Below are 12,734 nucleotides of genomic sequence, written 5' to 3'. Positions count from 1 at the left end.
AAACTAGGATCTCTATACAAAATAAAATCTTTCCTAACTCCAAAAGCCAAAGTAGCCATCGCCCGCTCACATCTCCTCTCAACCCTACTATATGCCTCCCCCATACTGACTAACCTTTATAAAGTTGATCTGAACAAACAAGCTGCTATAATAACATTGCCAGATTTGCAACTGGCATGCCTTACAGGACCCACCACTGCCAAAACCTAAAAAACCTGGGCTGGATTGAACTGCCAAACCTTCTCCATTTGAACCAACTCCTTGAGGCTTTTAAAATTCTCAAACAACCTGGCAACTCTCCAGCACTGAAAAACCTTATTATACCATACACTAATCTCAGCTGCCTACGCTCATCAAATAGACTACTTGTCCAAACAGTCAAATCCCATAACTCAGGGGGAGATTTGCCAACACTGTTGGTAAAATATGGAACTCCCTCCCCTCTAACCTCACTATATCAAGCTCCCTGGTCCAATTCAAAAAGGATCTAAAACTCCATTTCAAGTCACACTGGCTATGTCAGTGCTCTGTCCCAGACTAACTCTTCTTTATGAAGCCAAAGTCCACGCTCCAATTAATGAATATCCCTAGGACTTAAACTCTTTCATTTATGATCTAACACTGTATTACCAAATCGAATAGATGCCCAAAACATGAAGCTTGACAACCTCCTACTATATAATAGTATAATTTCCGCTGCTATACAACTGAAGTTTGTGAGTGCTACTCCTAAGATGTTACTTCCTTAGGTCATATGCATATCTCATGTTCTTTTCCTCATTGCACATGCTATGTTTCTCCTATGTGCTATTAATGTAACAATATGCAACTTTGTAAATTGTATGACATTTGCTTTTGTATCCCGTACATTATTTGCTGTAAATGTGGAGCTTTTCTCCCCGGGCCTCCGCTGAAAATGGACGTGTCCAGTCGGATCATCCCGGTCAACAAACAAATGTAAAATAAATAAAATAAAATACTTCTGTGCCACACAGTGACCCTCACCTCCATCTGTAGCATAGACGCACAGTGCTGCAGTATTCATAGAACAGGACAGTATAGTGAACAATGATGCATGTTTTTGATATGCCACCTGTCATTATATTGATGTCAATCACAGCAATCATGGGCAACATGCTAAATATAGTGAAGAGAATGCATTTATGCAACAGCATACTACGGTTATGAAAAGCCCAAACCATGACAAACTGGAACCAAGAACCAAGTTTCACCACTAGCTAGTACAAAATTGTATATGGCCATGGCAAAGTAACTATATATAGTACAAGTAACACGAAAAAAAACATGGGTGTCACAGTTCCTATTTAGAAAAACAGTAGTGCGTCTTATTTATTACAGACTAATTTGCTGCATTCACTGTGATGATGACAGCATAGTCACAAGATGCTCTCTCTCCTTTTACAGTATTTCATTGAGAAGATTGTTGAAGATAAGGATTTCACTTACCTTGATGTGCAGCTTTCACAAAGCTAGACTATTTAATTTCAGGGGTGTGGGGGTAGTTACTCTACCCCTCCTTATAAGAAATATATACCTTTCCTCTTTTCCATTCTTATTTGCAAATGCACCTTTTTCAGTCTCATAGATGTTGGAAAACTGGATGTCAGCAAAGACATATTTAACTGAATATTATACATTCTAGCAAAACTAAGCAAATGAAAAAATGCTGACTAATCCAAACAAATCCATTATTTATGTAACAGATTTCAGGTAAAATGAAATAGAACAGTATATAACTGAACCCCAACACTTAATCAGTAAACCAACTAGTTGGTCATATTTTCCTGTTTAAGTGAATCAACAGTCTCGTCACAATTTCATTTACTACCTCTCTATCATAACTGCAGAATGTGATACTCATACCTCTCAACTGTCCAGATTTTCACCTCATATTTTTGGTCTCTTCCTCATATAGTTTTGATTTTCTGGCAAACTACTAGCAAGTTATTGAGAACTGAAACCAGAAAATAATGAGACATTTGAGTTTCAGTTATTGTACTCTTCATAAACTTCAGTTTAATGCAAAACCTGTTATTTTATCAACTGTCTAAGTTTGTAAGAGCAATATTTAAAAATAATCCCTATTTTTTGGTCTTTGTCCCTGTGACGCCCATGCCCTGGCCCAGCAATCAAGGAGCCTCAATCCTCACCACTAACAGCAATCAAGGAGCCTCAATCCTCACCACTAACATCAGAAAGGGCATCTCATATATGAGGAAAGGATAACAAACACACACAGTAAAGTGCAATTTCTCTTAAGAGCACACAGAGATCACAGTCAGTCCGGAGCTGGTCGCTCCCTGGCTCCCCAGGTCCCCAATAAGACTCCACACTGGCACAGCTATAGGGTCCAGATCTCAGCCTAGCTGGGCAAGCTAAAATCTCCAGCATCCTTTCTGGCCTACCAGTGCTTTGTGTCCCTACCCAAGTAGCTGACACGCACACATGCACTTTGAGAAGAGGTTATACAACCACACAGACCCTCCTGGGAAAGGCTGGCACAGGTTCTCCAGCTGTGCCCCTTTCTCCCAGACTATACAGTAGTATTTACTTCCACCACCCAGCTAATATTATCAGCTAGCCAAAGGCCCTTAAAAGGGTGTCCAATATTATTATCCAATTGGTAAGTGTGACTAATCAGTCAAAGGCTTATTAGAGTGACTTGGTGCAATAAACTCTATAAATATGCAATGTACTCCAGAGCTTAACTTATCTCTACACAAACCAGCCACAGTTAAACGGTTTTAAAATATTTAATAATAAATAATTAAAACCAGCTAATATTATCAGCTAGCCAAAGGCCCTTAAAAGGGTGTCCAATATTATTATCCAATTGGTAAGTGTGACTAATCAGTCAAAGGCTTATTAGAGTGACTTGGTACAATAAACTCTATAAATATGCAATGTACTCTAGAGCTTAACTTATCTCTACACAAACCAGCCACAGTTAAACGGTTTTAAAATATTTAATAATAAATAATTAAAACCAGCTAATATTATCAGCTAGCCAAAGGCCCTTAAAAGGGTGTCCAATATTATTATCCAATTGGTAAGTGTGACTAATCAGTCAAAGGCTTATTAGAGTGACTTGGTACAATAAACTCTATAAATATGCAATGTACTCTAGAGCTTAACTTATCTCTACACAAACCAGCCACAGTTAAACGGTTTTAAAATATTTAATAATAAATATAAAACCACAAAACAATACTTTCTACTACACAGTCAGTGCTAGTCAAGAGAGTTCAGAGATCACACAGTAATACTTAAAATAAATCAGTAGTACAGTTCTGACATCACAAAACAACACAGTCTAAACTTTCTAATTCCTAGCTATTGCTACAAGAAAACACACTTCTAAAATAACTTCCTTACATAGAGCAACAGTAAGTTGGATAGACAGACAAAAATGCTTAATAATCTCTGGTTCTCACTGTTTAAATTGAAACTGCAGTTCTGATAAAACATTACATCATCTTTTACACTTTCCTGGTGTTCCTAGTCTGACAGAAACTGCATTTACTTTATTAATCGAATATTATAAATTGTTACTAATGTCATATATTTTATTAATTTTCCCCCTCCTTTGTTCACATCAACTGTACATAGTGTATATAAAGGTTTATAATACTTGTTTATTGATGATTGTATTGTTAAACATTATATTATTTGGAAAATAAAAAATTATTTGAAAAAAAAAAAATAGAAACTGCATTTACATTATTTTACACTTAGAGCAATAAAGGACATTCCACATGTACATTCTGGTCATTAACTTTAGCTTTAAAACAATAGGCAAGATGCTTACTCCAAACTCACTGACTCCAAATTCTAACTTCAAAGGAACAGACAAAGTAATTTTAATTTCAAAGGACCAACAAGAAATGTTTGACTTGGCTTTCTTTACAGTAGAGGGCAATGTTGCCACACTGTTTTAAGTTCAACGTTTTACAATATTTACAAATGATAGAATTATGTACCAACTCTATTTGACTAGGCTGGCAGCCTTCACCCATCTCTACCAGTCTTCACAGTCCCCTCCATTATTTATGCCTTTCTCCAAATTTCTTGCTCCAAGAGGTTGAGAGGTAAAATTATACTACAAACAGTGACCGTGAATTAAGCAAGGAAGAGGATGACAAACTTTAAAAGATTAAAATAATGTAATGTTTTATTTATATTTGATAATCACAACAAACAGAAAATGAAATAAGTCAAAAGTAAATAAATAAGTCAAAAGTAAATAAATAAGTCAAAAGTAAATAAATCAAGTTAAACTACATCACCTAGGGTGATTTATTACCTCACTTTTTAATGCAACCTAAATTCAGGTCTTCTTTATCTTGTAGCAGACTGCAATAATTTAAAGCTGTGAACTGCTATGAAGCCTTATTATGTAGTAATGGGTCTTAAATCAATTTTTCATCTTGTCATAAGTCACTTAACCACACCATGCACTCAAGTCACCCTTGAAAAGACAGCTGTAGACAACAGATTTATTTTTCTTTGTTTTCCATCTGCCAATCATTCAGCCTTTCCCATTGTTGCATAGGCCAATTTGTTGCCATTTAGTGAGGATCATCTTCTACCATGGCAGAAGCCTATATAGGGAGCAGTCATCCAGGCAGACATCAGTGATGTTCGTGTTCTCTCTGGGATCCTGGCAATGTCAGCGTTTTTTACCAAGGCCCTAACCCCTGCCCCGGTGGTGATATAAACATCTGCATCACAACAGGGACTACCAATGCTCTCTCCATGTCCATGGATGTAGGCTCCTTTACATGCAAGAAAAGGAATTGCCATCACTGGCTTGGGCAGCCACAGTGCAGGCCCCTTCCTATACAGTCTCCGGTTTGTGTTGCCCAAGACTTCCATCCCTTGGCACTGAAGTAGCAGAGATAGCTGGGTGGGAACCATCTCCTCTGTCCTGGATAGACACAGACCATCCTCCCTGCTAGTACCATCAGTTACCCAGGCTACTAATCGAACTCAGGTCACCTAGGCAGTATCCCTATACACCGCCAGGCTGGGTCATGAACAATGTAGCTTTGTTAGTAAATAAACTATACTCAAATGATTAAGATGAATACCGATTATATTTTCCAAGTATTTCTGAAACTAAATAAGAATGTGAAGCTATGTATATAAAAACAAAGCGATAAATCTTCCACATACATTTCTGGATACAGAAAACATCACACAGCGGAAAAGGTTCAGCTGAAGGGGCCAGAATGTTTGTCTTATATAGCTACAAAACTTAGTTTGTTAACAGCCTCTAAGTTTCTGTGCATCCACTTAATTTTGTGATTTTGCAAAACTGAAAAAAAACAGACTCAGTTTAAAGCTTACTTTACTTCAGAATACCTGCTCCTAAAAATCACTAATGTCAGGCAGTGCAATCACCACACCCAAGGCTGCATTATGTCAACAATTATTTCTATAAATGTTATCAGGATACCATGTCAGATAAGCTCAACAATGAATAAAACAAATGCAGTGTCTGGCAACTATAGCTCAGCATCAGAGCAATGTCTTAATATTGTACTAGATTTCTATATTTACTGGAAAAGTACCACTTTTCTATCTTCTGGTACAAGTACATGAAATGATAATTACCACACCTCTACCCAGTGGTTTCTACCACATGTAAACTGCAATTACTTATTAAAGCATGTATCCATCCTCTTTAAAAATGCTTGAACAAAAAAAATACACCACTTAAAAAGATCTAATATATGTGGAATATGTCAAATTCTGACCACCAGTTTTGAATGGTATAAATTTATATTCTGCCACGTTATGTGCACCATAATAATTTCTGATGCAGAGTAGAAAGAGGCTCACCATTTGCTCTAATACTTACATCTAGCAGGGCCACAATGTTCTGTGGAGTTATTTCTACTCATATTTTCAATTCACTAACATAAGAAATACTGCAAAACTACAAACAACAAAAATCAAAGGGGCTGCGAAGTGGAAAAGATGTATTACATTAAATACAATAAAGTGGAACTCTCATTCTACAGCCTAGAAAACACATACGTCTCTGATGGACAGATGTTAAATAATGCCCTAACTAACATACATCCTTTAACATAACCTCTAAGGCAAAATAGCCAATGGGACACATTTAGGTTGCATGGCTAAGCTTATAATGGCCTCAGTGCTAGTTAGCCTTGTATATACCCTATCAATCTATAAGAAACTGTGGGGCTTTGTATATCCCTGCATTCACATATTTAGATTAAGATAACACAGCCTTAAAACTGCACATCAAAGAACAAGAATGAAAAGTAAAATGCAGGTGTATTGCTACCGTGCATTCTGAAAATTCAAGGACAATAAATCAGATTTCTATTCAAAAACCCTTCCTGAAGATTGGATGGCCTGCTACTACCATTATTTAAATGGCACAGATAAAGCCATTCGCACAAAAAACAGCCAGTGGTGTTAACGTCAAGTTTTAATGCCCAGCAAAGCCATCTCCATTTGGAATAGAAGGATAAAGCCCCGATTATGGCCAAGCAGATCCAAATTCGATTAGTGACAAAAGTACCTTTGGCACTGGCAAGGTTAGGATAGATGTGACCATCCTGGGAGGGACGTAGCAGATAAGGACCATCCAATGCCATGAAAAACTTTTCAAAAGCAAACTTCACATTACTTAAGACTGAGGTGGGAAGTTTCAAAGCCCCCATGCTAAAGGATAACGTTGTCCAAGCTGCAAAATCCTTTACTAATGCATTCTACGGGTACCTACAAGAATACATGGATCGTGCTATCCCAAACAAAACCAAGACTCACTCCTCCAAGAAAAGGAAACCAGTCTGGTGGACCCCTGCCATAAACAAGCTATACAATAGAAAGAGGAAACTAGTACAGAAAAGACTAAAATCCCAAGAAGGGAAGACATCCCTGATCAGTATCAGCAAGAAACTACATTCCCTCATAAAATCATCCAAGGCTAGCTTCGAAAGAAAAATTGTCATGGACTCCAAAGATAACTACAAGGCATTCTTTAGCTATGTCAAAAATCTAAGTGGCAATTCTCAAATCTGCTCGGCGTTAGTGCAGAATGGCACAAAATACACTGAACCGACCGATATAGCCAACATCCTGACAGACAGGTTTAGTGCAAACTTCACTCCCCTCTCACCCCCAAAAGGGCCCATAACTACACCAGAAGAATGTAGTGCCCCTAAAATCACAGACACTCAGGTTAAAACAGCCCTCTCCAAAGCCAAAAACACAGCATCAATGGGACTGGACGGTGTCCCAGGCTGCGTCCTACACGAGCTCAAAGATGAACTAACCCCTCACCTAAACACAATGTTTAAACTCAGCCTCTCCACAGGCTACGTGCCCACAGAGTGGCGCACAGCAATGGTTATTCCGCTCCACAAAGGTGGAGCCACAACGGACCCCGGGAAATATCGCCCTATAAGCCTGACTAGCTTGGTCTGCAAAGCTATGGAGCGCATCATCATGGATCTCATTAACAGAGACATTGGAAACCTCCAAACACTGGACCCAACCCAGTTTGGCTTTGTTAAGGGCAGATCATGCCGCCTAAACCTGGTGGACTTCTTTGAGACAGTTACCAAGGCTATAGACGAGGAAAAGGTGGTACACACAGCCTACCTACACCTCGCAAAGGCCTTCAACACCATTCCCCACTCAGGTATTATAGACAAGCTCACTAGCCTGAACATAAACCCCTACGTCACGAGATGGGTTGCCAACTGGCTCACGGACAGAACCCACATGGTTAGAGTTGCAGGAGCTAGGTCTGACTCTAAACCGGTTACAAGTGGCGTTCCTCAGGGCTCAGTCCTAGTACCCCTCCTGTTCGGCATATACATCTCAGAGGTACAGGCAAGCACAGGAGGACTATGGCTCACCAAGTTTGCATACGACTGCAAACTAGGGGCTATAATTGACTCTCTGGCTGACAGAGACATCCTCCAAAGGGTCTCACGGAGACAGATACCTGGTGTCAAAACCATGGTCTCAAGCTAAATGCCAAAAAGTGCATTGTCATCCCCTTTGGAAAAAACAAAGTACCCACAAACTACCACATAGGTGGTGGCCCCCTAAATACGGAAGACGTAATAAGGGATCTGGGGACACAAGTAGATAGTAACCTCTCCTTTGATAATCACACTGCCAAAGTGGTTAGAAAATCCTTCTATGTGGCCCACCTAATCACAAAAGCGTTTGCTTGCATCCAGATCGAATGAGGTCATTGGGCCCCTCTACGCATCACTCATCAGACCCATCATAGAGTACAATGCCCCATTTGGGATGTTACCTTACAAGACACCTGCAACAACTGGAAAGACCACAGAAGTTCCTCACCAAGAGGATCACTGGCCTCAAGCAGATGCCCTATGCAGCTCGACTGAAGAAACTGTAGCTGTACTTGGTTGCATACCGCCTACTCAGAGGTGATCTTTGCCTGACATACAAGGCCATGTCCAACCCAGAATTGATGGACATGCTCCACCTAAAGAAAACCATATCTCCTCGAGCCACACGCTCCAGGGATCTAAACCTCACCACAACAATAAATAGGACGTGCTGGAGGGATAGATTCCTGTCTCAGAGACTTCCCATGCTCTGGAACAAGATTCCAATCTACATTAGGCGGAGCTCCTCACTAACCCTCTTCAAGAGAAACCTTGACGAGTGGATGGGAAACAGAAAGTTTACCCCAGGGATCACTTCAATGCCTCTGCTGGACAGAGGCACAGGGAACTAATCTAAGGGGGCTGCGAAAGCCAACACATTCTGGCTAGGCTTATAAATGCCTTCGGGCAGATAGCCTAGTACCTACCTATGATACCTTGAAGAAGGGGAGTCACAGTAAGTGACAGTCTAGGAGTGGGTGTTTTTGCTATCAAACTGATTCAGAGTTAAGTCTCATCAGAAATGCAAGACAATGTGCACTTGCATCCTGGAAACATGGTGATACAAGTAACCCCCCCCCCCACACACACACACACACACACACACAAAGTTATGGCCATCCAGTATACACTCTCACTGCCAGGATGCTGACAAGTGTACAGACAACAACCCATCCAGACAGCTTTCGTCTCAACACTACTGATGAAAATGTTTAGTGTGTGGGAACATATAGATGAAATATGGCAAGGGGAGGTCTGAGAGTTGGTAGGCATTGGGCAAAAAGTTCTTATAAAAAATGAATTCTCTGTAAAAAGGAAACCAAATGTTTCAACTTCTAACACATAAAATTAAACAGGTAAAAGTAAGCCAGCAAAGTAAATAACTGTGGTCAGAGTGATGTGTGTTGCTATAGTACTAACTCTCAAACGAAAGGCTTCAGAATAATATAAGGGATACATCTTTAATGTTATACAAAGATTGACACACATGGACATGGGGGGGGGGGGGACGAGACAGTTAAGTTGGGGACTATGCAGCAGATTTTGCTCTAGAAATCAGACATTTCTGCCTGTTTGTGGTGTATGGCATACTACTACTGTTGCAAAAATAAGCATGTACCACTTTTAATCATTATTGTAAGGTAAGAATTTGAGGAGGGCATATGTTGCTATAACCTATAAAATCATCTAAATTGTGCAGTCAAACTATAAAAACAGCCGAATTGTGAACAGAGTCTTGTGTTGATTACTACTACTTTATTTTTTGGTATTAAACCAAAGCAATTCTACACTGAGCAACAGCCCTTTGATGCAGCAAATGATAATGTTAAACTAAAGAAGCAAGAGTGGGGAAGTGGGTGACAGTGGGAAGTGAGTCTATGAAGGCAAACATTAAAGGGTCTTCACAGGATCACATAAGAAACCTCTTCCTGTCCTGTTTATATCCGTAATTATTTGCCCCTGTCCGCTACATGTAATTGGCACGAAACCAAGCTCCCAAACTTTTAAAGTTGATTATTTTTTCTTCAAAATGTATGTTACAATAACTTTGCCTTCAGTCTGGTCCTATTATTTTCGGTGACACCTGTTTGTTTCAACGAACAAGCTCATGAGGTGGGAAAGCCGGAAACCCAGCAGGCCGATCATCGTCAGCATCCCGGGGTCTTTTGTTTAACAATAACTCTCCACCATCGATACAGTTAATTTTAATTTACTGAACAAAGTAAGTGTAGTAAAACAAACATCTCTAATTCATCAATCTATACACGTGACTGTAACAAAGTGAGCTGCCTGCAACCGGAGATACATCCTAATGTCTGTAAAAAGTCGAAGTTGTGTTGGATAGCGGTCATGTGCGGAGTCTGATGAAAAAAAGCTTACAAAAAGTCGATAAGTGTGAAACTTTCAAAACCCAAAACAAAAACTGATGTTTCCGTTACCTTAAACATCATAAATGGCTGGTTGTGCGTATTTTTCGCGGATTATTTTCTTGGACTTTTTCTGTTTGCTGCATTTTTGAAACTGATCCGCAGAGCTCCGATAACTCGTATTGTGTTTCGTACCCACTGTAACAAACAAGAGTGGCTGCAGCCTGCTCCGGCCCTCCCTCCCCCGAGCTCTCATGCCTTGTTTCCATGGCAACTGTCAACACTGACGCCAGTTGGTCGCCCAACATCTGCTAGAACTTGTTGCTACTAACAGGTCCGGTTAATAGGTTTAGAGGTAATCAACAATGTAAAGGCTTTTCTGATGTAACATAGTGGACGGTCTTATGAAACGTGTTCCAAATATTGTTTTAAATGGTATGCCGTTTTAGTGAATATCCAAGGGAGGGGACATAACTCTCAAGTGTACCTCAGCGTTTCTCATTGAGTGTTATAAAGTCCATGTTTTTCATCTTTTCACATTGACAGGGTCTTGAGTTACCACCTGCCCCTTTTTGCGAGGGACAGTCCCACTTTGGGTAGTTGTGTCCTGTGAAAAAAACCCCCTAAAAAATGGCAAATTTCCTTAGATTTTAAGACAAAATATGTTTTTTAAGTTTTCTTTAATTGTTGCATAAAACAGTTATTTTGTATCTGGAACACATAGATATTATGTGACATAACATAAGCAATTCAAATGCGATAAAATAAGCTTTTATTTTAGCAAAAAAAAGTGAAGTTCTGTCCTTTGCACTTGCCATGGGTATGTTTTATCCTGCAAAATCTCACACTTCTACAAAAATGCCCCACTTTGGGCAATTGAAAAGGCCGCAACCCTAAAAGGGTCTGTCACACATTCGTTTAGTACTTTTACTGTTACTCATGGTAAATAATGCCAAACATATTGATGCATAAAGATAATGTTTTGTGAGTATAAAGTATCGAATTTATTCGTGTGAACATCCGAATTATAAAGTATCACATTTTAACTATTCTGTGAGCATCCAAATTAAAGTATTTAGTAGGTGCCACTGCCAGGTGTTATGCATTTTAGCCGATTTGTTCCACGTTGTGAAAGGTGGTGTGTTCCACATTCAGGAGATGGAAGGTAGAGAGCTATGGACCGCGGGCTTTCCATTTGTCCTTTGGTTTTGAAAATTTACTCTACAATTGCTATTAGCGATGTTTGCCAAAATTGACTTTCGGACAAATAAACGTTCATGTTTAGCTTCTCATCCACATCCAGCTTTTTTTTTCCTGCGTGTGCACTAGATTTTTCACGGTGTACACATTAACGTTAAAAAAGTAGTAAATGAGTCTTCGTTTTAAAATTTAAATAGTCATAAAAATTATTTACCGGCACTTGAATTTTTACAGTTATATAGCTAACATGGTTTAATGCACTTTTGTACTTAGCAGCATGAATCCATCCCAGATCAACTGATTATCAGAGCCCCGTCATGACTTATTCATTCCCATAATGACAGTAAGCATTGTGGCTATGAGGAGAGACATTAAAATGTTAAAAGTAGTATGTGTGATTTCCTTAACTGATTCTGGCTTATCACCCAAGTATGCATCTAATATAGCATTCCATCTTCCCAGTTCAGTCTCTGTAATCTATAACCAGAGCCAGTGCAGACCGCATTATTACCCTCCTACTGTGAAAGGTAAGTAAGACAACACCCTTTTGCTGTTGTGCTACTGTACTAATAAGCCAGGCTCTGTGTGTGTGCATATATTTGAGCTGTATTACAATTTTTGTTCCCCCATTTGCACTGTTGTCTTCTTATCAGCAGTGACCTTACAGCTAACTATAATCAGTTGGTAGGGGGTGTGTAACTCCTTGGTTAAGACAGATAAAGTTCACTTCCGATTGCAACTCAAGTTTAATTAGAGGATCAGACAATGGAAGAGATGGGCAGGGGATAGTGGGACACGAGGGGCTGATGCTGTTTTGCCCATCCTTGGGGTAGGTATCAGTATTCTGGTCATCTGACTGCCAGTCAGTAATGAAAATCAGCCATGAACTGTGTGCACAGTGCAGGCATAAGCATAACAGGCCCTCACGTTGGCAAAAATGCTTATATCAGTAACCAAGTGATAAGGTTGGGGGGGTAAAATTAAAAACACCTTAGCCATTTGAGTTAACAAAGGCTTTGGGCTTAACCTTGGCAGGACAGAAGAAGTGACAAGTGGATGGGGGATGAGGTAGCAAGACGATTGCTGGTGATAGCCCTCACATTCAACTTCAACCTCTATTTTAACTTTATTAAGGTATTTTCTCACAAAACACCAACCACACTGATGGGGAATAAAATAAGTAAAAACAGACAATAAAATAATGCATAAATGTCAAGCAAAATATACAGAAAAATAA

The 12,734-nt window shown here is 39.5% G+C and overlaps 1 protein-coding gene across 1 annotated transcript in view; it reads right to left on the bottom strand.

Moving 5' to 3' along the window:
* The window catches only part of TTC34 (tetratricopeptide repeat domain 34), a 1,443,441-nt gene extending 1,432,907 nt beyond the window's left edge, over window positions 1-10,534 (bottom strand). The window contains exon 1 of the mRNA XM_044062977.1: window positions 10,370-10,534. The gene's annotated coding sequence lies outside the window, so the exon portion shown is untranslated. The remainder of the gene's footprint in view (window positions 1-10,369) is intronic.
* Between the last annotated feature and the right edge of the window lie 2,200 nt (window positions 10,535-12,734).

Source organism: Protopterus annectens, chromosome 2.part1, assembly GCF_019279795.1.
Source record: "Protopterus annectens isolate FY-2018-M chromosome 2.part1, PAN1.0, whole genome shotgun sequence".
Lineage (NCBI taxonomy): Eukaryota > Metazoa > Chordata > Ceratodontiformes > Protopteridae > Protopterus > Protopterus annectens.
This window is presented reverse-complemented; position numbering and strand designations above follow the sequence as displayed.